Source organism: Mesoplodon mirus (assembly GCF_964341445.2).
Source record: "Mesoplodon mirus genome assembly, chromosome: 15".
NCBI lineage: Eukaryota > Metazoa > Chordata > Mammalia > Artiodactyla > Ziphiidae > Mesoplodon > Mesoplodon mirus.
This window is the reverse complement of record NC_138991.1, coordinates 30,640,435-30,665,821: the sequence shown is the minus strand read 5'-3', so window position 1 is coordinate 30,665,821 and position 25,387 is coordinate 30,640,435. Positions and strand designations below refer to the sequence as shown.

Here is a 25,387-nt window from a genome sequence, read left to right as displayed (position 1 = left end):
AGGATGTGGGGAAGGAGGGAGGGAGCCACAGGGAAGGAAACAGGGGATGCACCGTGGGTCCCCATCAGCAAAAAGGAGAGCTGACAGCCCACCCCAAACCCCTGAAATCCATCAATCCCATCTCAAGTCTAGTAGGCACCGCCTCTTCCCCAAGGATGAGACAAGAGTCATCAAGACAAGAGTCTTGGTCTTGTATGACCAAGAAGGTCAAAATCAGGAGAAACTGATCCTGGTGCTGCTAACCCTGGACCAACACAGCCTAGCACAGCCCAGCACAGCCCAGTACCACTGCTGTGGTCCAGCTCACATGACCTCAGGATGCTCTCATGGACCCCAGGATGCTTGTACAGACTTCAGGGTGCTGGAGCCAACCCCAGGATACTTGCACACACTGCACTAGACCCTCTGCTCTCCCTCCCTTCCCTGGCCCTTCCCTGGCCCTTCCCTGGCCCTTCCCTGGCACTCACTCTCCCTTGCCCTGTCTTCTCTTCTCCTCTTGCTTTCAGCTAGTCTTTCACAGCCTCAATGAGGTGGCAATTTGGTAGGCAGGACACAGTCCCACCCTCCCCCCAGAAAGTGCCACGAGGCTTGTATCGAATGAACCTCTGCTATTCCGGGTAGGTCTCCAGTTTTTTTTTCCCAGGCCACCCAGCCCCTCAGTCACCACAAAGCAGCAAAGAGCCCATGAAACAGTGGACCGTGAGGACCTGTGGCACCAGAGGCCAGACATCAAATTGACAGTTACGCTAAGCCAGCTTGCTCAGAGACGCCAGCCTAGGGAGCTGACAGGAGGCCAAGGGGGTCCCTGAATCTGGCCCCAGGGCTGGGAGAGGCTACCCTTCTATTCCTGGAGTGACTACAAGGGTTTGAAGGTATCTGTGGGCCATCCCAAGGGGCCACTCAGATCTGATCCTGTCCCCATTCCTTTCCTGACCCAAGCTGCCTAAGGTTTCAGTGGCAGAAGTTGCATACTGTCCAGTTAGTTATCCATACTATCCATAGCATCCAGGACCTAACAACAGGGGAGTGAATGTGAGTGGAAAGTAGCCGCTGGGCAGTGGACAGGGGGCATATAAAAAGCTGTCACCCATACCTAACAAAGCTAAGTAAAACCCTTCCTATGACACAGCAATCCCACTCCTAGGAATACACCCAAGAGAAACAGGGTATACTCCGCCAAATAGACATAGAATGTTCATAGCAGCTTTATTCATGATAACCAAAAACAAATATCCCAAAGGTCCATCAACAGAAGAATAGATAAATATATTGTGCTATTTGTAGCATATTCATACAAGGGAATATTCTTCAGCAATAAACAGAACTAAACTACTCTCAACAACATTACATTGAACAAAAGAAGCCAGAGACAAAAGAGCATCATACGGTATGACTCCATTTATGTGAAATTCCTGAAGAGGTAAAATGAATCTGTGATGACAGAAGAGAGATTGGGAGGAGGAGAATGAGTGAAAAGGGTCAGAAGGGAACTTTCTGGGGTGGAAGGAATATGTATCTTTATATGAATGATGGTTACACAATGTACATAGTTGTATACTTAGGATTTGTGCCACTCACTACATATATGTATGCATATACATCTCAATAACTATTCAGATATTCATTCCTGGTTCACTATACAAAATAAAATAAAAGCTGTGCGCTAACTTCCTCCTTCACACGCCTCAAGGTCTGACCACTTAGGTTTCCACTCCACCCCTAACATCTTTTTATCACAGATTTAAAAGGGGTCTTTTTCTAAATATTCTCAGTCTGAGAAGCTGCTCCTTGCACCTCCCCTGCCCACTTCACCTGCCGATGCCACACCTGGGCACGCACAGGAATGTCACCCCACTCCTGCCCCCAAACTCCCTCCAAACTACACCCCACCCCCCACCCCCAGGCGGCCGACTCGGTGCGGGACTGGTTCCCTAGAGGGCCAGAAGGTGGCGCCCGAGGCCCAGAGACCCTCAGAGGCAGGGGCTCCCCACACAGCCTGGATCCCTGCCTTCTTCTAGGAGAGCCTGTGTCCCGGCTTTCCCATTCCTCCCTCCTATGTCTTTCTGTCCTTCTGCGGTCCACCTCAACCCCCACCCCCGTCCCAGTGATGTTCTGTTCGGCCTCCTGGGAGCATGGAGGTCAGAGCTGGCTCAAGCCCTTTCCTCCCCTCCCCCTTGCCCTTCCTCCTTTCCCCCTCTGCCACCCCACCTTCCCCTCCCTCCCCCAGGTTCTGGCGGAGGACTAGAGGACTAAAATTAGAGGTGAGGGTGTGGCTGCCTGCACCAGAGGCCAGCAGGGAGGAAGAGTCCGCCCCACGGCGCAGGCAAGGAGCGTGCTCTGCGTCAGGTTTGTAAACACACAGGGAGCTCAGAGCTGCTGCTATCGGCCTCCACAGCTGGGCACCCTGCTATGCTAAGCCAGAGTGGAGACTGCCCACCTCGCCCCCACGCCCCAGTTCCCCAGGACTGGGGGGCTCTGCCTCTCTAAGCCTCCAGCCCCACCCCCAGCCTGAGGCCGCCCTCCCCAAAACAACCACTTTTACACAGTAAAGAGGTGGGATCGCTACAGTGGTTTTCAGACCTTACTGGTGGAACCCCTTCTCGAAAAGCTCCTGTGGAGACCAGGGTGTAACTGGGTTGAAACTGGAGTTCCCGCTACCTCCTGAGGTCCCTCAGGTCTCATGGCAGAACCTCCCAGCCTCCCTGGAGCACCACCTATGAAAACCCGGGGATTAGGATAAACTGCAGCCTTGGGTAGAGGTTAAGGAATGCTTGGGGCAGTAGTGCATTCCCAGGGGGCTACCTGAACTTCCTGGCTTCCCAGCCTCCCTTTCCTTCTCTCTGAAGTGGCCCAGCTTGTCCTAACTGCATTATTGTGACAGTTAAATAAGGCCCTACATGGATGTCAAGAGACTGTCAGCATTTTTAAGAGCCTTGTGCGGGAAAATCATTTGTAAAGTTCTGTAGCTAAATTACGAATACACTGCCTTTGGTACAGGCTTCAGGAATGGATTGTGGGAAATGCAGGCAGGCAGTCTGCCTTTAAGATGAACACAGAAAGGGCTTCCCTGGTGGCGCAGTGGTTGGGAGTCCGCCTGCCGATGCAGGGCACACGGGTTCGTGCCCGGGTCTGGGAAGATCCCACATGCCGCGGAGCGGCTGGGCCCGTGGGCCATGGCCGCTGGGCCTGCGCATCCGGAGCCTGTGCTCCACAACAGGAGAGACCACAACAGTGAGAGGCCCGCATACCACAAGAAAAAAAAAAAAAAAAAGATGAACACAGAAAGGACCCCAAGTTCCCAACATATTAGAGACCTTCAACTCAAAGAGACATCACACATATGGTGCCATGGTGGGAGCAAGTAAACAGGGACCACCACATAGGTCACCTATTCCCTTGGCCCTCACTGCTAACCCCATAGTTCTGTCTCTCCACAGGCCTTGTCCCAGATGAGCCTGTCAACCCCTGGGCTCCCGCAAGAAGCCAGAGAAGCCACATGCACAGTCCACAGATGGCAAAAATGAGGCGTCTGCCTCATGGTCCCCCATAGTGGCCCATGGAGCCAATGTACCCTGGGGTCCAAACTGAATGGAAGAGAGAAAACTGTATGTAGCAACACCTACTGTGTGCTGGGCCCTCAGCTAAATGCTGAACTGGACTTTTGGGCCCTCTTATCTCAGGATGCGGGGGGAGCACATTTGTTTTCTGTTGGTTTGTGTCATCTCTTCCTTTGGAATTTTTTTAATCTTACGAGAAAATGCCTAAGAAGAATCACTTAATGCTCCATGGTGCCTCCCTGTCCTTCTCTTGCCTTCAGTAAATAAAAAAAATAAATAACATCCCCCTCCTTGATCTGTATGCACAGGAGAAACAGAACACCCTGTACTTTTTTGAGCAGATAAAGGAGAGAAGAAAAAAGTGTTGGCTCAGCCAGGCAGGGACGGGGAGGAGGGAGGAGGGAGGCACAGGGCAACAGACACATGCCTACTTGCTCCTGTTTCCAAGGCAAAATAGGGGTGGGAGGCTGGGGCCGCTGTGTCCCCAGGCAGGCCACGCCTAGTAGCTTCAAGAAATCAGGTCCACCCCCATTCAACATGCCCAAATGCCCCACTGCCTCCCACCCTTACCCCACCCCGCTCCACCCCCACCCACACCACTTCTCTGGCCTGCAGGCCACCACCTCCCCCTGCAGGCCAGAGCCAACACTGCCCTGACTGAACCTGCCCAAGAAGCCAAATTGGAAAGAAGGCAGCAGGGAAAGAAGAGGGAAGAAAGGCCCTGTCCCATGGCAGGGTCACCAGAGAAGGATGGATGAAGACTGGATGAAGGCCCTGGGAGTGAATCACAAGAAGGGTCAGTGGCCCAGGTTGGTGCAGGACACCCCTTCCTCCTCAGTGTTGGAGTCCACTTCAGCTCATCAGGCAATCAGCAGGTCACTTCCCCCCTTAACAGTGACCACTACAACAGAAACAATGCCACAAGGGGCCCAGCCTCCCAGGTGCCCCACACCCTTCCAGAGTTGCCCCTCAGAAGAAACAAAAGAAGTCTGCCCATCCTTGGCTCCCTTCTGAACACAGCCTACTCCCAAATATGTCTGTCTCCCTGTCCTTTCCTCAAGGTCACTCCAGGATGAATGACCATTTCCCAGAGAAGAGTATGGCCAAGGCATTTAGCCCACCTGGACCTTAGGGTCCAGACTCCAACAGCTGAAGCACTCCAAAATGGGCCCACCCCAGGACTTCCCTAGCAGTCCAGTGGTTAAGACTCTGTGCTTCCAATGCAAGGGGCACGAGTTGGATCCCTGGTCAGTGAACTAATAAAATCCCATATGCCGCATGGTGTGACCCCAAAAAATTAATTAATTAAAAAAAAAATGGGCCCACCCTTTCCAATAAGCAGGCTTCTCTCCTGTAAGCCACACATTTGCTCATGTGAGCTCTGTCCAGGGCTTTGGGGGCCACCTGCACCTTCGCCGTCAGGGACTTACAAGTGTCACCTCCCAAAAGATACTCCTAGTGCCCTAGGGCAGCACCCCAACCTCAGTTTCCCTGAAGAAATCGCTCTCTGCCTCAGGCTTCTAACAGGAGGAAGGGAGGGGGAGGGAAGCTGGGGTACTGGTCCTGAGGAATCTCTCTAGACTGCCTGGCAGTTCGGGGGTGGAGGGGGAGGGGGGCTGCGGATTTGGATTCTCGAGGACCCCCCAGACAATGCAATTATTCTTCAAATGTAAAAAACGCCCAGAAATCCCAGACCAGCTGCTTTGCACAGTGGCCCAGACAAAGGGGCTCTGTGTCTGCCCATGAGGCTCCTCCCACCCCTAAAACCCAAGGAGAGACTGAGCCTGAACTCCTCCCAGCCAGACCCTCCCAGTCCTCCTCACCCAGGCCAGCCAGCCAGGAAGTGAAAGAAGTAGGATTTCTGGGCCAGGCCTGGCCAGCCACGGAAGGTAGGCTGGGGTGAATAAACGTGGGGACAGGGCAGGAGCAGCCTGTCAGCCCAGAAGACACAGGGGGAAGGGAGAGAACATTGGCCTGGGAGCCCAGAGACCTGGATTCGGGTCCCAGCTCAGTCTCTCTTGGCAGGTGACCCCAGACCAGTGTCTTCCCTTCTCTGGGCCCCACCTGGCCAATAGCTCTGAACTCACCCCAAGGACACAGCATCTGTACCCCGCCTCCTGGACATAGTTATCTAAGCCCCATCTGATGCTTAACTGCCTGCCTCCTTCAGTCTTTAAACTTTCCCATCTGTAAAATGGGGGTACAGCTACCTGGTGGGACTGCTGGGAGAATTAAATGATAGCACAGGTAAAAGGTGTGGCCACCTGCCAGGGCCACCTCAGAGTGGGAGGGAGAGGGAGGATAATCCCCAAAGAGACTAGTACGGAGGAGGGAGCCACCTCTCCTAGGACCCAGAGCTCCATTTCATGTGTAGAAGAACCCAAGTCTTCACCTGAGCTTAGACTCCAGCCTCAACCTTGGCCCCAACCCTAATATCAGAGTGGACCTTGATATCGACATCAGTCAGACTATCCCACAGCCTGTGTTTGACTGACCCCCAACCCTGACTCAGCCTGACCATCCCACCAGTCTTGGCCAGGGAAGGGGTGGGGAGTAGGCATCAGATACAGTGGCCGTTAGCCAACCCTAAGCTCAATCAATAAAAGAGACAAGGCACGGGGGCCTCATTCTGCAGAGCCCTCCAGCCAGCAGTGTTCTCTGGCCCTCACAGGCTGACATGAGGAATGGGCTCTAGGGGCCCCATCTTCCTTCCTGGCACTTAGACTTTTCTCCAAGCACAATGTCTTTATTACCCACACCTCTTCCCTGCAACCAGATGTGTAAAGTCCCTAAAAACACAATTTTAAAAGGCTTTGTAAGCCTTTTTTCAGAAGAGAAGTGGGGAGCCTGTATTGCATGGAAAAAGACAGCCCTAAACTCAGTGTTTGAGAGAGGGGAGGTCAGAGCCAAAGGCATGGCCCACAAAGGCACTGGTGGGCAGGTGGGGAAGGTATTCCTGGAGAGGTGAGTGCTCTGGCTGGCTTCTGTTCCCCTTGATGCTCTGCAAGGTGGGATAGACCTGAGTGAATTGTTTCAGGACCCCAGCTTATAGCTGCCTGCAGAGACAGAAACTGGAGACTACCTGAGTGGGGGTGGAGGAGGGGAAGAAAGCATGGACAGAAGTCAGAGAAAGGGTTGGGTCTTTCTGATGGGCATAAAGCTCAGCTGGCAGTGGAGAGAGAAACAGATGGACCAGGGCAGAGTCCAGGACTGCATTCCTGCCCCCATACTCACACCCAAAGAGCTTTATCCCAAACTCCATCCTAGAGATCCCATCCACCTTCAGCAAAAATGAATGGATCACGCTCTGACAATAGATCAGATCAGGTACTAGTCATCTAAACATCTCCTATGAACCTTTCAAAATCTGGGCCAGCCCCACCAGCTCAGCTTCCATCTCTGATCCATGCATGCCCTGGTTTCCCATCTTTGTGTGTGTCTGCACACAGAGGTCCTAACTGGCCAGGTCACCTCTCTGCAAGCAAGGCCCACGTTCTTCCCCTTAGATCCCAGATCTTCCAGAGGCAGGCACAGCCCATGCTCCCTCAGCCCAGAGAGAGGTCAGGGGTCTGACATGATGGCTGCCACTCCTGGAGAAGATGAAATTGCCCAGACAGCAGCTTTTGTCCCTAACCAGCATTCCCTTGGGTGAGTCCATTAGCACCTGAGCTTCAGTCACCCCATCTGTAGAATGGGAACAGTCACCCCTACCTTGAATGAGGCCAGCCCTGACCCCAGACCCTATTAGCTAGTTTCCTTTTCCTCAGCAAAGTCCTAAAGGCACAGGTTTCACTGTGGCTCCCTTTAGCAATCCTTAGGATGAGACCTCATGGCCTGGATTCCCTCCCTCTGAGCAGGATGTGACACCCAAACTCTAAACCCGCCCCCCTAGGAAGTCATCAACCACAGAAATGTAAGAGACCACAGAACTGGTTACTATGCCAGTGACTACATTGGTGCGAGACTGCCCTTGGTGACATCAAATCAGGCCATGAGCAGGGGAGGGCTGATGGGAGATGGCACTCATAGTCACTCACTACCCTGAGAAAGGCTGAATCTGGAGAGAGAAAACCAGCCTCAAGACCATACTAGCCCTGTTCTGAGGCACCCAAGTCACCATGGCCCCTGGGGAACCCCAGGAAGACACCTTTCTTCCTCTCTCTCTCTCCCTTTCCCTCTCTCCTCACCTCCCTTTAGTCTTTCTCTCTCTCTCTCTCTCTCTCTCACACACACACACACACACACACACTCACACACACACACACACTTTCCTTATGTTTCCCTTGATGACTCAGCTTGCTAAATAGCCTCCTCCTTTGGGAATACCTTATTGCACCATGGTTTTCATACAGACCCTTGTTTTTGAATACCAGTGGTTTGAGGCTCCACAACTTTTTAGATGAGTGACCTGAGCCTCAGTTTCTTCATCATTAGAATGGGGATAAAGAGTCCCTGCCTCACAGGGTTGAGTGTGACAATGCAGAGTGCTTAGCCCAGAGCCAGGCACGTAGCAGCAATGGTTTTTATATTAGTTTTCCTACAGGCCTAAGTCTGCACACTACTGGGGTCACCACAGGGATGGCTGGGCCAGGACATCAGACATGGGTGGGGATGGGAAATCCAGCCAGTACAGAGGTCAGAGACCCTCCTGCATGGAGACTCCAAAGCAAGACCTCCAGGCCTCAGAACTACACCACCCCACAGTGGCACTGCTATGGTCTGATGATGGGGAGGAATAGACAAGTAAGAGAGAAGGGCCATACCACTTACTGGGGGCACTTCCTCCACCCAGGCAAGGTCTGTGAGGCTGAAACTGCAAAAACAGGACAATCTGTATGGTCACCAGCCTCCAAGATGGCCCTCAATGATCCTCCCCTCATGGTACTCATGCCCTACAGTCCCCTCCCAAGCTGATCTGTGTAGCCAATAGGACATTGTAGAAATACGAAGTGTGACTTTCAAAACTAGGGCATAATACACACTGTGGCTTCCACCTTGCTCTCTTAGACTGCTTACAAGAGGGGAAGCTAATCACCATGTTGTGAAGAAACCCACATAAGCCCACTGAGAGGCAAGGAACTGAGTCCTACCATCAGCCAAACCATCCTGCTAAGCATGTGACTGAACCACCCTGGAAGCAAATCCACCAGCCCCAGTGAAGCCTTCTGATGACTGCACTCCCAGCCAACACCTTGACTGCAACCTCCTAAGAGACCTCAAACCAGAAACAACTTAACTGCTTCCAAATTCCTGACCCACAGAAACTATGAGGAAAATAACTGTTTATTGCCATTTTAAACTACTAAGTTTTGGGGTAGTTTGTTACACAGCACCAGGTAACTAACAGTCAGCAGTTCTCTCTCCTTGGAGACCCCTCAGAGTAGAGACCCCAAAGTAAACTCCCCATCCTACTCAGGGTCCCAGCTCCCTCTTTTCTAAAACTCAGGGCTGGGGTTGAGTGAGCAGAGAGCCTGGCCCAGGCCCTACAGCATACAAGGCCCAGGAGACAGGAATGCCTTCCCAGCCTGTGCATTAGACTCACCTGGAGATTTTTACAAAAGACCATACCAAGCCCGGAGATTGGGTCATCTCAATCAGACTCTTCCGGGTGGGGTTCAAGCATGGAAATTTTTTTAAGGACTCTACATGATGCTAACATATAGCCAAGGCTAAGAATCACTTCTCTAGAGCAGATTCCAAATGCAGATTCCAGGCCAGCCCAGAACATCTGGGATCTGCCTGTACAGGAGTAGAGGAGGCAGAGAGAGCAGAAAGGCCAGGCGGTACCCAAGGTCCGCTTCCAGCTTCCAGCTTAGGCTGAGGGTCTCCCACTGTCCTCCCTCCCCAGCTGCTGCCCGACTCCCAAAGCGCTCTGCATTGAACACCTGTGGAAGATTCTGTTTTCTCATCTGCAAAATGGGTATTGCCATCACACCAGCTCTGCTCTCTAATGGGTATTAGGCTACCACTCAGAAGTTTTCAGAGAGATTTATGCTTTGTCTCCCTCAAGGCAGCTTCCCGCTCCTTCATAGCAGCATTATTCACAATAGCCAAAAGGTAGAATCCACTCAAGTGTCCATCGATGGATGAATAAACAAAATGTGGTACATGCATATAATGGAATATTATTCAGCCTTGAAAAGGAAATTCTGACACATGCTACAACATGGATGAACCTTGAAGACATGATGCTAAGTGAAATAAACTAGTCACAAAAGGACAAATACTGTATGATTCCACCTACATGAGGTACCTAGAGTAGTCAAATTCACAGAGACAGAAAGTTGAATGGTGGTTGTCAGGGGCAGGGGAGGGAGGAAATGGGGAGTTAGTGTTTAAAGGATACAGAATTTCAGTTCGGGAAGATGAAAAATAGTTCTGAAGATGGATGGTGGTGATGGTAGCACAACAATGTGAATATATTTAATATCGCTGAGCTCTATACTTAAAAATGGTTAAAATGATAAATTTTATGTTATGTATATTTTACCACAATAAAAACAACAAGAACAACAACAACAACGAAAAGTTGAGTGAGTGCTACTCTGTACCAGGCGCTCGAGATACTGAAACAGCCAGATGCCTCCCCTTGGAGGATCAGGGGTGAGAGGTGCCACAAAGCAAAGCAGGAAAGGGGAGAGGCAGCTGCTCTGTGTAGGGAGGTTAGGGAAGCCTCTCTGACAAGGGGACGCCAGAACAGAGGAAGTGACAGGCAGCAGAGGACCAGAGGGCAAAAAGTGCTGTGGTGACCTCCTAGGGACTTGCTGAATGAGGAAATATGGGGGTAAAAGCAAGGATGGGGTCAGGATGACTTGGGTGACCAGTCATGACACCAGGACTAACCCTTACAAGTTCTGTGTCAAGTGGTCACCTCCTTTTCCCTTCACAACAAGCCTGTGAGGTAGGAAAGATAAAAAATTGGTGCAAGACCCACAGGTGGGAGGAGGGCCCCGGTGGTCTGACTCCAGAGCCCAGTTCTCTCCTTGGGGCTATCACAAGAGTTGGGAACGCTTCTCCAGGCCGTCTCCCATCGAAGGGCTGAGCCTGCCTCCAAACACACAGCCCAGGGCCCCTCTCCCAGCCCCACTGCATAGGGCATCACATGCAGGCATGGCCCTGACCAGCCCCTGACCTGGGTTAGTGTCCCCACATGGAGATCCACCCATTCAGCAGATGGGGCACTTGAAGCCTGGGAGGTGTGAGTTGGCAGAGAAGAGGTAGCCTCCCGGCAGGCTTCTCCCCTCTCCCTGCCAGGAGCCACAGGCCTCACAGTTCTGGAGGGAAGGAGGACAGCACTGTCAGCACTTTCCCCTGACTCTTTCAAAACCACTGACAAGAACTGAGGCTTGTGAGACAGCTCAGCCGGTGCAGTTCCCCCTTGCCGGCCCCTCGTGACTCTGCACAAAGCCCGTCTGTGCTTCGGCTCCAGCCCCTGGGGGAGGGGGGAGGGAGGGGGGGTCTTCTGCAGGCCAATCCTCTCTCCTGAGCCACGGGTGGGTCCCCACTCTGCCCAGCCCAGGACTCGTGCTCCTGGCCCACAGGGCAGACAGCAGCCCTGACAGCAAGGCTGGGCTGTCCAAGGCTTTTGCTGGGTTCAGGCAGTACTTGTGGGAAGAGGGTCCCCTCCACTGTAAACTCTCTTCCTGCAAAGCTCCCTCTTCTATGCTCATTCCCCACCCCCAACCCCCATTCAGCATGGTTTATCACAGAGCAAAGGTGGCATGCATGATCACAACATGGAAAAAAGAAAACATCCCCCAAAACTCCAGCCAACAGATAAACCCCATAGCAAATCTCTATTTATTAAGACCTTCATGCACTTTCCATTCATGGCATCATTTAATCCTCCCAAACACCCTGGTGCCCATTTTATAGATGAGGAAATATCAGAAAGGTTCACAGGTGTGATGGAGGCCACCCAGACAGAGTGAGGGGTAAAGAAGGGCTTGACAATGCTCAGCTCATCTCTCTCTACCCAGCACTTGCCCACCTCTCAGGCCCTCACCCAGCCTCCCGGGGCAGCAGGCCTAAGGACAGCCCTCAGCCTGGCACTTCTGTCCTACCCGTCCCCACACACTGACACTGCACACACTGTGCCAGGCACCCGGGGCTAGCAGGAGGTGTCCCCAAGCCTGGCAGCTTACCCCAGCTACACTGCCAAAACTGGGGCTGCCGCCGGGAGATCACCTGCCTCCTGGCCAGGGCGTTAGTCAGGTGGCTGCAGGCCAGCCACCCTAGTCTCCCTGCCCCACAGGGACTGGCTTAAGGCTTGCCAGACCACAGACCTTTGCCCTTGATTTTATCCTCCATAAAGAGTGACAAGGATAGTGGTCTAAAAGCGAAAGAGAGGCATGGACATATATACACTACCAAACGTGGGGTAGATAGATGGTGGGAAGCGGCCGCATGGCACAGGGAGATCAGCTCGGTGCTTTGTGACCGCCTGGAGGGGTGGGATGGGGAGGGTGGGAGGGAGGGAGATGCATGAGGGAAGGGATGTGGGAACAGATGTATGTGTATGACTGATTCACTTTGTTATAAAGCAGAAACTAATAAAAAATTTAAAAAAAAAAAAAAAAAAAGGATAGTGGTCTAATGGCTTTTGGCAGCACAAAAGAAAATTCTAAGAGCAACTAAATGATAATTCCCTCTAAACAGTCACCTGCTGTTCATCTGGCCCAAGATTTTCCCCTTCTGGTAACTCCAAGGTGGTTTAACTGTGCTCTCCTAACAAGTCCTAGCACAGGATCTCCTGACACAGGATCACCCAATAAAGGGCTCTTCATAAAGTTCAACGCTGAAGCAGAACACCACCCTCCCCCACCCCTGACAACCTCAGAAAGAGCTGGAACTAGGTCTGAAAAGCCAATGGTGTTCATTTCAAAATGCACCCATGGGCCCCATGATTCAATCCATAAAACACCTATGGAGTTAAGACACTGAGCTTAGACAATAAACATATTCTTCAAGTTCTTTTATTGAGTTCAAAGAGAGACTTAATAACTGAACAGCTTTTGGAATCAAGAAATGTCTGTTCTTATAATTCTATCATCATTGTTACCACTATTTTTCACTGAGTACGTCCAAGGTACAGAGGGCAATGCTAAGCATTTCACGTGGAATATTTCGGTTAATCTTCATGTCACTATCCCCCTTCTACAGAGGAAGAAACTGAGTTTCAGAGAGTTTCCACAACCTGTCATCTAACATAAGGCACTCCAAAATATACTCAGTAAGATACTAAGGCTCAGGCTTTACTCTTTTTTTTAAAACCGAGGAATGAATCAAGTTTATCACCTTTTCTTGAGTTACTTTCTCAGATTAGCTCAAAAGTTTTGCATTAATTGTATATGATTTTTTAATTTTCCAAAATAGAAAAGATAAAAGAGGTATGTTTGTTTAACATTTAAAGGCCTCATTTTCAAATCTTTCCTATGAATGTCTGCCCACTGGAGGTCCTGCGTGTCTCCTACTTAGCTGACTCAAGGTCTAGTTATTTGCCAGTCCACTAGGAGCACCCATCAGTGTCTTCTCCCTAGAGTCAGGAGTTTGGGGGAGCTGGGCTGGGCTGGTTTGGGGAATAGGTCTGGTTGTGGGTAGGAAGGCATGGTTGAAGGTTTGGAGACGGGCTCTGAGGGGTCTGTGACTTGAGGAAAGGGCATGAAACCAGATGTCCTAGAACCTGGGCTTGAGACCCAGTCATGCCATTTGCTGGCACTGCCAGTGTTCCCATTTGTGAAATAGCTCATGCCCCGTGGGCCACATGGGGAGGACAGGAATTATGGGTCTACCAGGGCCTGGCACAAGGCTGCAGAGGGTGGCTGGGTTCTTTGTTCTGTTTCCTAATAAATTACAACTCATTTCCAAGTGCTGCTTCTCTTGGTCTTAAATCACACCTTCCTTAACACCCTCCCGCAAGAAGCAGCTAGATGATAAAGGAATCTGGACTGAGGGGCAGGGGTACTGGACTTACCCCCGCCACACAACAGCCAAGCCACCCTGGTTTGCTTTTCTTCATCCTCCCTCTTACTGACCCCTGATTTAGAGAGAGCAAGAAAAGCCTTGGGCTCCTGCCTATTTGAGGAAGAAAGAGGGCCAAAGGAAGAAGAAAGTGCAGCTGAACTGGGTAAGAAAGCTCGCTGAGCACCCCCTACCAGGGCCTCCCTGAGGGCTGTTGTCACCACGTAGGCCTGTTACCCACATCGCACCATTACAGCAACTTCTGGGTCGCTGTTTGAAATGCTGCACCCCATCACTTCCACCTGAGCTGCTGAACAAAACGAGTCCTCACACCTCAGAGGATACGAGGTGTGGTGAGGGGCAAGGCAGCGTGGCCTCACTGACCTCTCCCAGCGACAGTGGAGGCAGGATGAGCACAAGCCCAGGGACTCTCCCTGTCCTACACTTTAGACACCCCTTCCAGGAAGGTGACAAGAGTGAGATTCCTAAACTTTTGGGAAAATGACTCAGAGCTCTGATAATCTGAGGGTCATATGAGCAACTCGCCCCTCCCCATGCTTGAAACATGAAAGCACACAGCAATTCTCTGAGGGGGGAGGGGTCCTGTACCCCCAACCCACCATCACACCCTGCCACTTTTCTCACTAAACCACTGATCTGATCAAACCACTGCCCTGCTCAAAAACCTTCAATGGCTCCCAGTGGGCTAATGAATGAAGGCAGGTCCCTGACACCTCCTCCCTGCCCTCAGCCCCCCTGTCTCCTACATACACCCACTGGACCCCAGGACTCCCATACCCAGACTAGGCCCACAGGGCCCAGGGTGGCCTGTGAAATCTCTTCACTCTGCCCAGACATCCCCACCCTGCTAGCCACTCCCCCAGGAAGTCAGTCCTCACTCTTTTCTTGCCATTCTGGAAAATCACCCCTCTGTTCTAATCAAGACCCTATCCTGAGCCTTACATGCTCTCTGCTGACCTCTGTGCCTCCCAAATCCCTGACAAGTGTCCCCTTCCCTGGGTCCTTCTTGGGGACACTGCCTGCAGCCATGTCAATCACATTAAGAGCAGCCAACAAGAATCTGGGTGTCACAACAACCCTATGAGGGAGGTAACATTATCTCCACGGTACAAATGAGGATAGTGAGGCACAGAGAGGTTTTACCTTCTTGCCCAGGGATCACAACCTCACTCTCTGAGATGAGAGGCTGAGAAAGAACTTGCAGGCCAAGAAGATGGGAGGGAAGGATGGGGTAGGAGGCCCTCCCAGAATCTGGAAGACCCAGGCCTGGCTACTATTGGGTCCCTTGCCCACCCACCCAGTGAAGCAAAGCTGCTGCCACTAGAACCCAGGGCTGGTTCTGGGCCCCAGTCCCCTCCAGGCCATCCCTCCCTCTACAGTACCCTTTTCTTCCACTAACTCTCCAAATGTACCCATCCCACCAAGTCCACCTCCCCCCAGGAAGCTATTGTTCCATCCTACCTTCCCTCCCCGGCACTTCTGGGCCCACCCATCACCCGTGTTTGTAGTCTCTCAGGGAGCAGCATCCTCCCACATCAGCCCTTCCCACCAGGTGTTCTATTGGTCAGTTGGTCATTATTAGGATGTCTTCACAAAAAAAATTGTCTATGGTCAAATCAGTTTAGAAAACACCAGTTTCTTTTCTACAGGACTTGTCAAAGCCTTTAATTCTCTTAAATGCATTCTGAATCTCCCATAGGATAGTGGACTGGATTTTCCAGTTTCTACCCTTGTTTGTTCCCTGAACGCTTGAGGTTTCTCAGAACAGTCTTTGAGAAATGCCACCTCCTCCCACCCCCTCAGGACAGCCTGGCACAGCTGGGGGCACATGGGTAGGAATCAAGAGGGGGAGTGGGGGGGGGGTTATCCTTTTAGGAGTTATGAGTGGCCTTTTTTTTTTTTTTTTTTTTTTTTTTTTTTTTTTGCGGTACGCGGGCCTCTCACTGTTGTGGCCTCTCCCGTTGCGGAGCACAGGCTCCGGATGCGCAGGCTCAGCGGCCATGGCTCACGGGCCCAGCCGCTCCGCAGCATGTGGGATCCTCCCAGACCGGGGCACAAACCCGTGTCCCCTGCATCGGCAGGCAGACTCTCAACCACTGCGCCACCAGGGAAGCCCCATGAGTGACATTTTGAGAGCTTAACCTGAAAGCCCCTCTTGGCACTGCCCAGGGCAACAGAACCTCTGCCTTTAGTGTCTGCCCTTCCCACCTTTCTTTGGGTGAGGTGACTGCCTACCCTCCTGCTAGGGTCTAGAGGGACCTCATCTGACCAGTGGTCTCAGATACCACCCTTCAGGCTCTGCACAGACCAGAGAACAAGGGGTCTTGGGAGATCCCCAAATCAAGCGGGACAGCTCTTCTGGGCAAATTGCTCATTCTACTCCATCATCAGCACACAAGTTTCAATAGCAAACCACAATTAAAATGTATTAAGCTGCCATTCTGGGAAGATGCAGTGCTCTACTCAACAAACCCTGCAACTCTCCCCCCTGCTCCCCAGAGAGGGGACTGAATCCCTCAATTTACAGGAAACTGAGTCCTCAGAGCAGAGCAGACACTTGCCTGTAGGGAAGCCTGTAGGGACACTTGCCAGGGGCGGAGCAGAATGAAGCATCCAGGCCTCCCCACTTCCAGGTGCACTGGGGAGGTGGCCTGAGTGGGATAAGACCCCAACAGCAGCTCATGCAACCATCAGGGCGGCTACAAGGACTCACGCAGGCCAGGCGGGGGTCAGGGATGCTCACTGGGGGTGAGAGCTCAGCAGCTGGGGGAACTTTAAGGGCTTTCAGGGGAAGATGGCATGTCTAAGGCTGGCGTCAGCTGTTTCCCCAATCTCCTTGGCCCAACTCTGGCTGGAGGAAGAGTGCTCACCCCAGATTGGCTAACCACAGGGCCGGGCTTGGCTGTGGGGAAAGATAAGATGCCCTACATGCCGTCTGCATGTCACCCTGCCCTGGGGCAGTCACCTAAGACACTTTCTCATGGTTTTGGGAGCTCCTCAAAGTCAGGCACCCTAGAAATCAGGCCTGTGCTCCAAGCCTGAGATCCAAGTCCCCAGAAGCACCTCACCCAGCCCCACCCCCCCAACAGAGTAGCCTCTGCATCCCATACCCTCCACATGCTCCCCTCTGCCCTGCCCCCATACAAGCAGTCTATACGCCTCCCCCAACACAGTTCACAGGAGCCAGGACAGTCCCCTTTATCTGTTTCAGGTCTCACCTGATCTGTGCCCATCCCTGTACCTGCCTGGCCCAAAGTCCCCAGTCTCAACCCTCACTACACAAAGATAACCCATGGGCCAGCAGCATCACACCACCCAGGAGCTTGTTAGAAACACAGAGTCTCAGGCCCCACCCCAGACCTGCTGAATTGGAACCTGAATTTTAACAAGCTGTCCACATGTATGCTAGAGTTTGGGAAGTAATTTTATAGACCACTACTCTAATCAACTCCTTGCACCTATGGCCTATAAGCTTCGATGGCTCCCCAGGGCCTAGTGAATCAAGTCTAGACTCAGTGGCTTGACAATCAATGCTTTGACTGACTTGTCCAGGGCTCCCCCTCCACCTCAGGAATGCCATCCCCTCCTGTGTCGGTCAAAGCTACCCAAGACTTCAGGGTGCTCTAAAAGCACCACCTCCTCCAAGAAGCTGGTCTGAACTGCATCTCATTACATCACATCTGGCATGGCTCATTCTTATTTCCTGGTGAGTGGGGACCCTGTCCTGTGTTCCCAGTGGCCCCAAGCACCAGGGTGGGACATAGAAGATGCCAGATGCCAACCACAGGTAACAAGGCCCAGTGTCCAGCTGTTGGAAAGTCCACCCTCAGCTCTAGCCTGCTGGACTCAGGCTCTGCCACAGCCTTCACCTCAACTCAGCAGACAAGGACTCAAGCAGTGTGGACAAGCCTCCTGCATACTCCAGAGAAGGAGCACTCCTCAGAAACATGGGCCTAGTGAGTTTCCAGCAGCAATGTGCTTGCTCTGGGCCTCAGTTTCCCAAAATGCAGAAGAGAATGCCACTGAGTCTGCCTCCCTCTTTTCCTGGGGGGCTGGGAGGATCTGAGATAGATGAGCAGATCCCCTAAACGCTGGGGTCAGAATTTGCAGCAAAGAGACTCCAGCCCTGTGTGGTCAGCAAACTCTTTCTCAGACTATTAGCCAGGCCCCTGGGAGGCCAAGTCACCTGCCCAGAGGTGTCCTCATGACCAAACAGGAAAGCCTCAAAGGACAAGGCTGTCACACCCTCCTCCCCACTCCCTCCTTCCTGGCCCAGTTCCTACAGACGGGCATCCCATGGGAGTCCTCACTCTTTACCCTGGGTCTGCAAGAAGGTACTCAAGCATGTAACCTCAAGGAGTTCCTGGCTTCTACAACCTCTGGGGAGCAAAAAAAAAAAAAAAAAAAAAAAAAGTCTCTCTAATCTCATTTTACAGACAGACAAAAAGGGGTAAGGACAGGGCCAATACTGAAGTGGATTAAGCTCTTTGCAGTCCCCATTTCTCTGTTCCCCCAGCTCTGCTCCCACCTTCAGTCCAGCCCTACTCAGACCCCCATCCAGGTTTCCCAAGGCCAAGTCTGAAGCTCCACCTCACCACATCCTAGATGGAATATAAAACAGGCCAGTTTATCTGCAGAGTTCCTACCTGACCTCTCTGGGCTCTCCAGAGGCAGATGAAGAGGGCAATGTGGCAATGCTGAACCCAGAGAAGTGACACTCCAATGGTGGCATCTCAAGCAGGGAGCTGTTTTTGTACGAGAAGTAGTTGTCCTCCCTAGCTCCGGGAAATCACAGTGTGCGTGACACCCAACTACCTGGCCTGGGCCCAAAGCCCCTCCTGTAAGAAACAGAGAGATTCAGCTGCCCACTCTGAGTGAGGACCCCTTCTACCTTACAGGGTGTGACTTCTTTCCTACCTCCCCAACCCCAAGGCCAGGCACCTCTGTGGGTCACGAAAAAACATTTGTTAAGAAGACTTCAGCTGGCACATATCTGAGAGGCATGAAAGAAGTGACAGAGTAGAGTGTCTTAGAGCATTTATTCTGGAGCCAGGCTGCCTAAGTTCAAATCCTTGCTCTGTCACTACCCAGGTGTATGACTGTGCCTCAGTCTTCCAGTCTGTAAAATGGGAATAAGACCTACCTTACAGAGCTGTTAAGAGGATTCAAGGAGGACTTCCCTGGTGGCACAGTGGTTAAAAATCCACCTGCCAATTCAGGAGACACAGGTTTAAGCCCTGGTCCAGGAAAATCCCACATGCCACGGAGCAACTAAGCCTGTGTGCCATAACTACTGAGCCTGCACTCTAGAGCCCACGAGCCACAACTACTGAGCCCACGTGCCACAACTAATGAAGCCCGCGCACCTAGAGCCCGTGCTCCGCAACAAGAGCAGCCACTACAATGAAGAGTAGCCCCCCACTGCAACTAGAAAAAGCCCATGTGCAGCAACAAAGACCCAATGCAGCCAAAAATAAAAAGATAAATAAATAAATAAATAAATTTATTAAAAAGAAAAGAGTATCAAAGGAGCTAATATTTGCAAAGTCCTTAGAACACTGCCTGGCACGCAGTGAGTGTACCAGGGCCCTGGCCTAGCCTCTTGGCCTCTGCCTGATTTCTCCCACCCAGGATACCCTCCTTTCTTCCATCTATCCCAGCTCAAAGCCTTTCCTAGGCATGCCAGCCCAGCCCTGATCTGAACCCCTATCCCCTAGTTCCAGCACTCACCTCCCAATGTCACCTTGGTCCATCACCAGTCCCCCTGTCCAGGGCCAAGCTTCCCTCTCCCAGATCTGAGGTCCCTCAGTTCTTAGCCCTCCATTCTGAGAGCACTAGCCAAACAGCTCAATTCTCAGTTGGCTCCTCTGTGCAAAAAGGGGAGCTGTGGGTGGAAAGACAAGGGTCTACAGAGACCCCCAACTCCAGCTTCTTCCTCCCCTTCAACTCCCTGCCCTGAGAGCTAGGCACCCAACAGTCACCCAAGAGATTGAGTAAAATAAAGCCCTGGCTGCCCAGGCCATCCCCATCTCATGAGTTAGAAATCACACACAAGCACACAGGCACACACCCCTCTGTTGACCCAGTCTGGATTTCCACCAAAGAGAGCAAAGGAAATCATTTCTCCCCAACCCACAGCAACCCACATCAATTCCACAGCCCCCCAGACCCACCCAATCTCCCTCTAGGCATACAGGCCTGCCTTTGAGCCTTCCCTTTTTCCCACTGACCCCCTCAGATTCTTGCAGTGATTTGCACAACTGCTTTCATGGAAAGAAAACAAAAATCCTTAGGATCACCTGAGGTTTACAAGGGGCTCCTGCACTGCCCTGACCTTTCCACCTGGCTCAAGATTTCCTGAGTATCAGCTACACGCCACGTACTGTGCTAAATGCTCTAGATTCAGCAGTGGGCCATTCATTCAAGGTTCCAGCCCTTAGAAAGCCAGAAAAAGTAAACAGACAACTGCAACAAATGGTTATGAACTGTGATAAACATAATGAAGAAAGTAAACCAGGTGCTACAATGAATTACAGGGAATGAGGGGCTTCTACCAAGACTGGGAAGGCATATGAGGAAGGCATATTTAAGCTGAGACCTGAAAAATAAGAAAGAGCATAGCCAGCCCAGTAGAAAACCTTGGAAGAACATTCCAGGCAGAGAAAACAGCACAGGCAAAGGACACAGGGCAGGAAAAAGCTTAGGTGTTCAAGAGGCAGAAGTGATTCAGGTGTGACTGTCAGGAAGATGAAAAGGGGACAGTGTTAGGATAAGGCTGGGGAGCAGTGACCAGACCTTGGAAGATCTGAAAGGCCAGGGGAAAGCTTTGAAATTTCATTCCAAGTGCAACAGGGAGCTATTGAGTGTCTTAGAGGAATGAGACTAAATATTTTTCTAAATTGTTCTTGCTGCTCTGTTAAAATGGATTTGAGGAGGCAATTGCAGACTTAGGGAAAGCAGGCAAAAGCTACTACAATATTCAGGCAAGATATAAAAGGTGGCTTGGCCTGGGGCAGTAGCCTAGGGCAGCAGCAGTGGAGTCAGAGCATGAAGAATAGGCCTGAGATAGATTTGGCAAAAAGAACCAAAAGCAGTTGCTGTAGCGCTAGATGTGGAGAGGGAGGAAAAGGGAGGAGATGATGCCACCTGGTTTCCTGTCTTTAATGGTGGGTGGGTTACAGGCCCTTTACTGAGATGGGAAGGTCTGCGGAGAGTCATGCTTGGGGAGCACAGTCAGGGTTCTGTTTCACCCATATTAACTTTTTCATACCTATGACACCATAAGTCATCAGATGGGTGGCTGGATAGAGAGGTTGGGACTGGAGATAAAATTTGCTACTTAAAATCATGAGAATGAAAATGATATACACTTAAGACCTGTGTTTGTAAATAAATGTTTGATTTTAAAAATTATAAGAAAAAATGAGAGCTTGAGGGCTATGTAAATAGAAGGGACTCAGGGGAGAGGAGGGGGCTGAGAACAGAGCCTGGGGATCCTCCAACATTCAGAGTGAGTGAAGGAGTTGTCCTTAAAGACAAGTAAGGAAGGGCTTTGGTGGGGGGAAAGGGGGGTTGGTAAGGAAGAAAACCAGGAGAAGCCAAGAAAGGATATGGGAGAGAATGATCAAGACCAAGGGAGGTCAAGGAAGACCTACTTGTGGGGGAGTGTAAATCACAGGAGACCTTTACTTGGGTAGTTTCAGTGAATCGGTGGGACCAAAGCCAGGTCAAGTGAGCTGAAGAACCCAGGGACCACAGGTACAGACAGCTCTCTGGAGAAGTTTTGCTGTGAAGGGAAGTGGAGAAGTGTGTCTGTAGCTAGGGGAGAATGAGGGATGAAGGCAAAAAGGGGGGCCATAAAATGGAGGGGAGGGGTGGCAAAGCATGTTCTTACACTGTTGTGAATGATCCAAGGGGAAAGTAGCCACTTTTAATACTGGAGAGAGGGGAAGTAACTTGAAGAATGGGGGACAGGGAGCAGACCATCTTGGAACCCTAGTTAGGCATTAGCCTGTGGCAGGAGCCCAGCTAACAAGAGGAAAGGGGAGGGGGGCAAAGATGCAAAACGCAGATGTGGGGCCTTCGCTACACACACTTACAGATGCACGCCTACCCATTCCAGTGACCCCCCCACCAGACACTTGCCGTTTTGCTGCCTGCTCCAAACACGGACAAGTTACCCACCCCCTCCGCGGAATGGCACGGGATGTGCCACCACAGACAGACTGTTCAACCAACCTGTGGGCACATCTCACCACAGGTGCAAGCCACGGCGCTTCTCTTATTAGGCCATACCCCCCTTCCTAGTGCAAGCTCCGAGGGGGTCCCCAGGCCCCTCACTGGCTCTACCAGAGCCCCAGACCCGACCCCTGGGCAGTGGCTTCTCTGAGTCCCTCCCCCAAATTGAGCATTCGACACTGCCTACCCCATTCCGAGCCTGGCTCTCGCCTAGCCCAACGCAGCCCGTGAGCACCCAGTTGGGTCTTCGGAGAGAGCTGCTCCCCACATTGTCCGGGGGACACCCCGAGGAGACCACCTGGACGCCCTTTGGGAGGGCGGCCCAGCCCCTCCCCGTGTCCCAGCCGTCGTCCCGGCGCCTCCTCTTCCCTCCCCAGTGCCCATGCTCTGGGCGGCCCAAGCCGTCGCGGGGCGTCCGCGCCCGGCTTTGTCTGCTCCCACGGAGCGCGCCCGCCGGGCGCCGCGGGCGCTCCCCAGCTGCACGCAGCCCCAGGGTCCTGCCTGCCTTCCACCCTCCCACAGCCCCCCGCCTCGGGACCACCGCCACCCTGCCTGACCGCCGCCTCCCACGACGCGAGCGAAGGGGCGCGGCGCCCACCGCCCTCGCCGGCCTCCGGGAATGCCGGGGACCCTGGCCCTCCCGCCCGAGCGCCGCTCCGGCTGCCGGAGCCCCGGGCCGGCCGAGCCCTCGGGGCCGCGGCGGGCCCCTCACCCTCCCGCGGCGGACGCAGCCCCAGCCTGCGCTCGAGCGGGGCCGGCGGCCGGGGGTCGGGGAGCCGGGAGCAGGCGCGCGTGGTACCTTTCCCTGCTGAGCCGGGGAAGTGAGTTTGCGACGAGCGGCTCTCCACCTCGGCCTCCTCCGCCTCCCCTTCTCTTCAGCCGCCTGGCTTCCTCCTCCAGCCGCCGCCGGGACCGTAGGGGCCCGAGCCAGCCGCCGCGGCCTGTGTGGGGCCCCGCTCCGCCTAGCGTCCCCGGCCCACCCCTCCCAATCTGTTCAGGCCCGGCCCCCTCTCCGCCTCGGGGCGGGGACGCGCCGAGCTCCTCCCCCGACCCGCCCGCCGTGGGTGGGGAGGCTGGAGGCTGCGTTGGCAGGGAACCTCAGTGACCCTCCTTGCGGAGGGACCTGGACCCAGCGCTCCCCACCTGGGTTCCACGGCCCCCTCCTCAAGCTGGGCGCCGAACGTCCCCACCTGTCCCCAAAAGAAAAGCAGGCAGCCCAGCCTTGCGCGCCCTGTGCTTGGGCGTAACGTGGAGCCGAAGCTGCCTGCCAGGCGATGAGCAGAGCAAGGATGCAGGCCTCAGTTTACCCGCAGAACTCGAAACCCTCCTGTTGAAAGGAAGGGGCGCCTCTCTCTCCTCCCGGAGCTGTCTTCACTCTGGCAGACCCTCCACTGGATCTCAGTTGGGGTCAGAGGGCTCGTCCCCAGGGGGCCACCTCCAACCTCATTTTCTCTGCAACACTACTGCCGCACCCAGCCACCACCACCCCCTCCCATACCTCCTCGCATTAATCTCGAACCTTCAAGTGCAAGGGGAAAGGGGGCATTCAAATCGCTGGAGCCTGTCCCTTCACAGCCACGACCTTGAGCGGAGGTGGCCTCTGTAAGAAATATCTTTCACTGGTACCTACTGCCTCGTCCTGAATTTAATAAAACCCGAAGCAACTGTAAGTATGAGGGTCATTTTTTTCCTTAAAAAAACATCAAAGATTTGGAGGTTATTTGTTTATTCTTTTTCTATTTGAGATTCTGCTCCCCAGTAATCTTTCATTGTTCTACTTTAAGGGGGAGTAGGGGGCAGTGGTCTCTGACTATTTCATTCTGTTTAACCTGTGAGCATCTCCAGGGCCTCCTGGGGCTGATAGAGATCCAGTCCAACGGGGGCAAGCCTTCTGTGGAAGCTGGGTCCCTGCCTGAACTGTCTTTCAGGCTGAGGAGGGTTCCCCACCTAACCTGGACCCCACAGGGAACCCACCAGGCCCCAGTGCAGAGCATAGGTCCACATGGGTCCAGAGGCCAGGAAGACAGAGGTGTTCCTGCAGAAATGGAGTTTGATGCTCCCATGAAAGAGGGACACTCCTGAGTACAGACTGCAGGCCAGGGACAAGGTGAATTTCAGGTGAGGTTTCTTCTTAGCACAAAGTCTTTGTCATTGCCCAAGCTATTCCCTCCACCTAGAAGCTTTTCTCCCTGCTCCTAACAAACCCCTGTGTCCCCTTGGAGTTAAATGTCAGGTTAAATGTCACACCCTCCTTTGTGAATCCTTCCCTGTCACCAAGGAGAGCAGAATGTTTATAAGTGGGCTCTCAGGATTAGCTTTCTTGGGTTTGGATTCTGCCTCCATGTGGCCTTGAGGAAGTTAATCTGTGTTTCAGTTTTCTCATCCATAAAATGGTCTCTATTCCAAAGACTTGTATTAAACAAGATTAAGATGGACTTGACAGGGCTTCCCTGGTGGCGCAGTGGTTAAGAATCCGCCTGTTGTGCTCACTTCGGCAGCACATATACTAAAAAAAAAAGAATCTGCCTGCCCATGCAGGGGACACGGGTTCGAGCCCTGGTCCTGGAAGATCCCACATGCCACGGAGCAACTAAGCCCATGTGCCACAACTACTGAGCCTGCACTCTAGAGCCCATGAGCCGCAACTACTGAAGCTTGCACACCTAGCGCCCGTGCTCCACAACAAAAGAAGCCATGGTAATGAGAAGCCCGCGCACCGCAACAAAGAGTAGCCCCCGCTCACCACAGCTAGCGAAAAGCCGCGCGCAGCAACAAAAGACCCAGCACAGCCAAAATTAAAATAAATAAAATAAATTCATTTAAAAAAGTCTTACACTCATTAAAAACAAAAAGAAAAAGGTGGACTTGACAAATTACAAATGATGGGAGACTATTTAAATTGACTTGTTGTAAGCAAATAGGAAATGTACAGGCTCACATAACAGAAGACTCCAATGGTATGACTGATCCAGTACCAAGAAGCTCAAAAAATATCAAGGCTTGGTCTTCCTCTTCTCATCTCTCATCTCTGTTCTTTGCAGCAGCAGGATGGCTGCCAGCAGCTCTAGGCTCCATCCTCACAGCCCAAGTCCTCATTTCTTTCAGCTGTCCCAGCAAAAAGCAAAGGTTACACCAAGTTGGCTCCGACTGGGTCACATGTCATTGTTGGGGCCTGAATCAGAAGCCCAACTCTGGGGCTGATCCCATCTAAACCACAGGGATGGAGAGTGAGGAAGAGTGAAGTCAGGGCACTGTTTACCATTAGAAGATGAATGGACCCCAAACTGTGTGCCGAGCACACAGTAGGTTCACAAAAAAATATTGGCCATTATTGAAGACCTTCATTATGTTTCAGGGGTGCTCACTACCTTCTGAACATTCTTTTATGTTTGAGAAGTTTTCCTGCACCACCTACTTTCAAAGCCAGAAACACTCTTTCCCAATCTCCTGGCATCATCCAACTCCTGCCAACCAGATGCACTATTGCAAATTTTCATATGGAAGTGAGCAATGTCTGGAGACAGGCATCACCTAGAATCCATTCAGGAGGAGAATAGTACTGGTGGCACCTGGCTTTAGGAACAACAGTGGCAGAGGTGCTGGAGTACCTG

At 52.4% G+C, this 25,387-nt stretch overlaps 1 protein-coding gene across 4 annotated transcripts in view; it reads right to left on the bottom strand.

Annotated features, from left to right (window-relative positions):
* SMOX (spermine oxidase) overlaps positions 1-22,753 on the bottom strand; it is a 45,392-nt gene extending 22,639 nt beyond the window's left edge. For all 4 annotated transcript variants that reach the window (XR_014296024.1, XR_014296025.1, XM_082643903.1 and 1 more), the window contains exon 1: positions 22,576-22,753. The gene's annotated coding sequence lies outside the window, so the exon portion shown is untranslated. The remainder of the gene's footprint in view (positions 1-22,575) is intronic.
* Between the last annotated feature and the right edge of the window lie 2,634 nt (positions 22,754-25,387).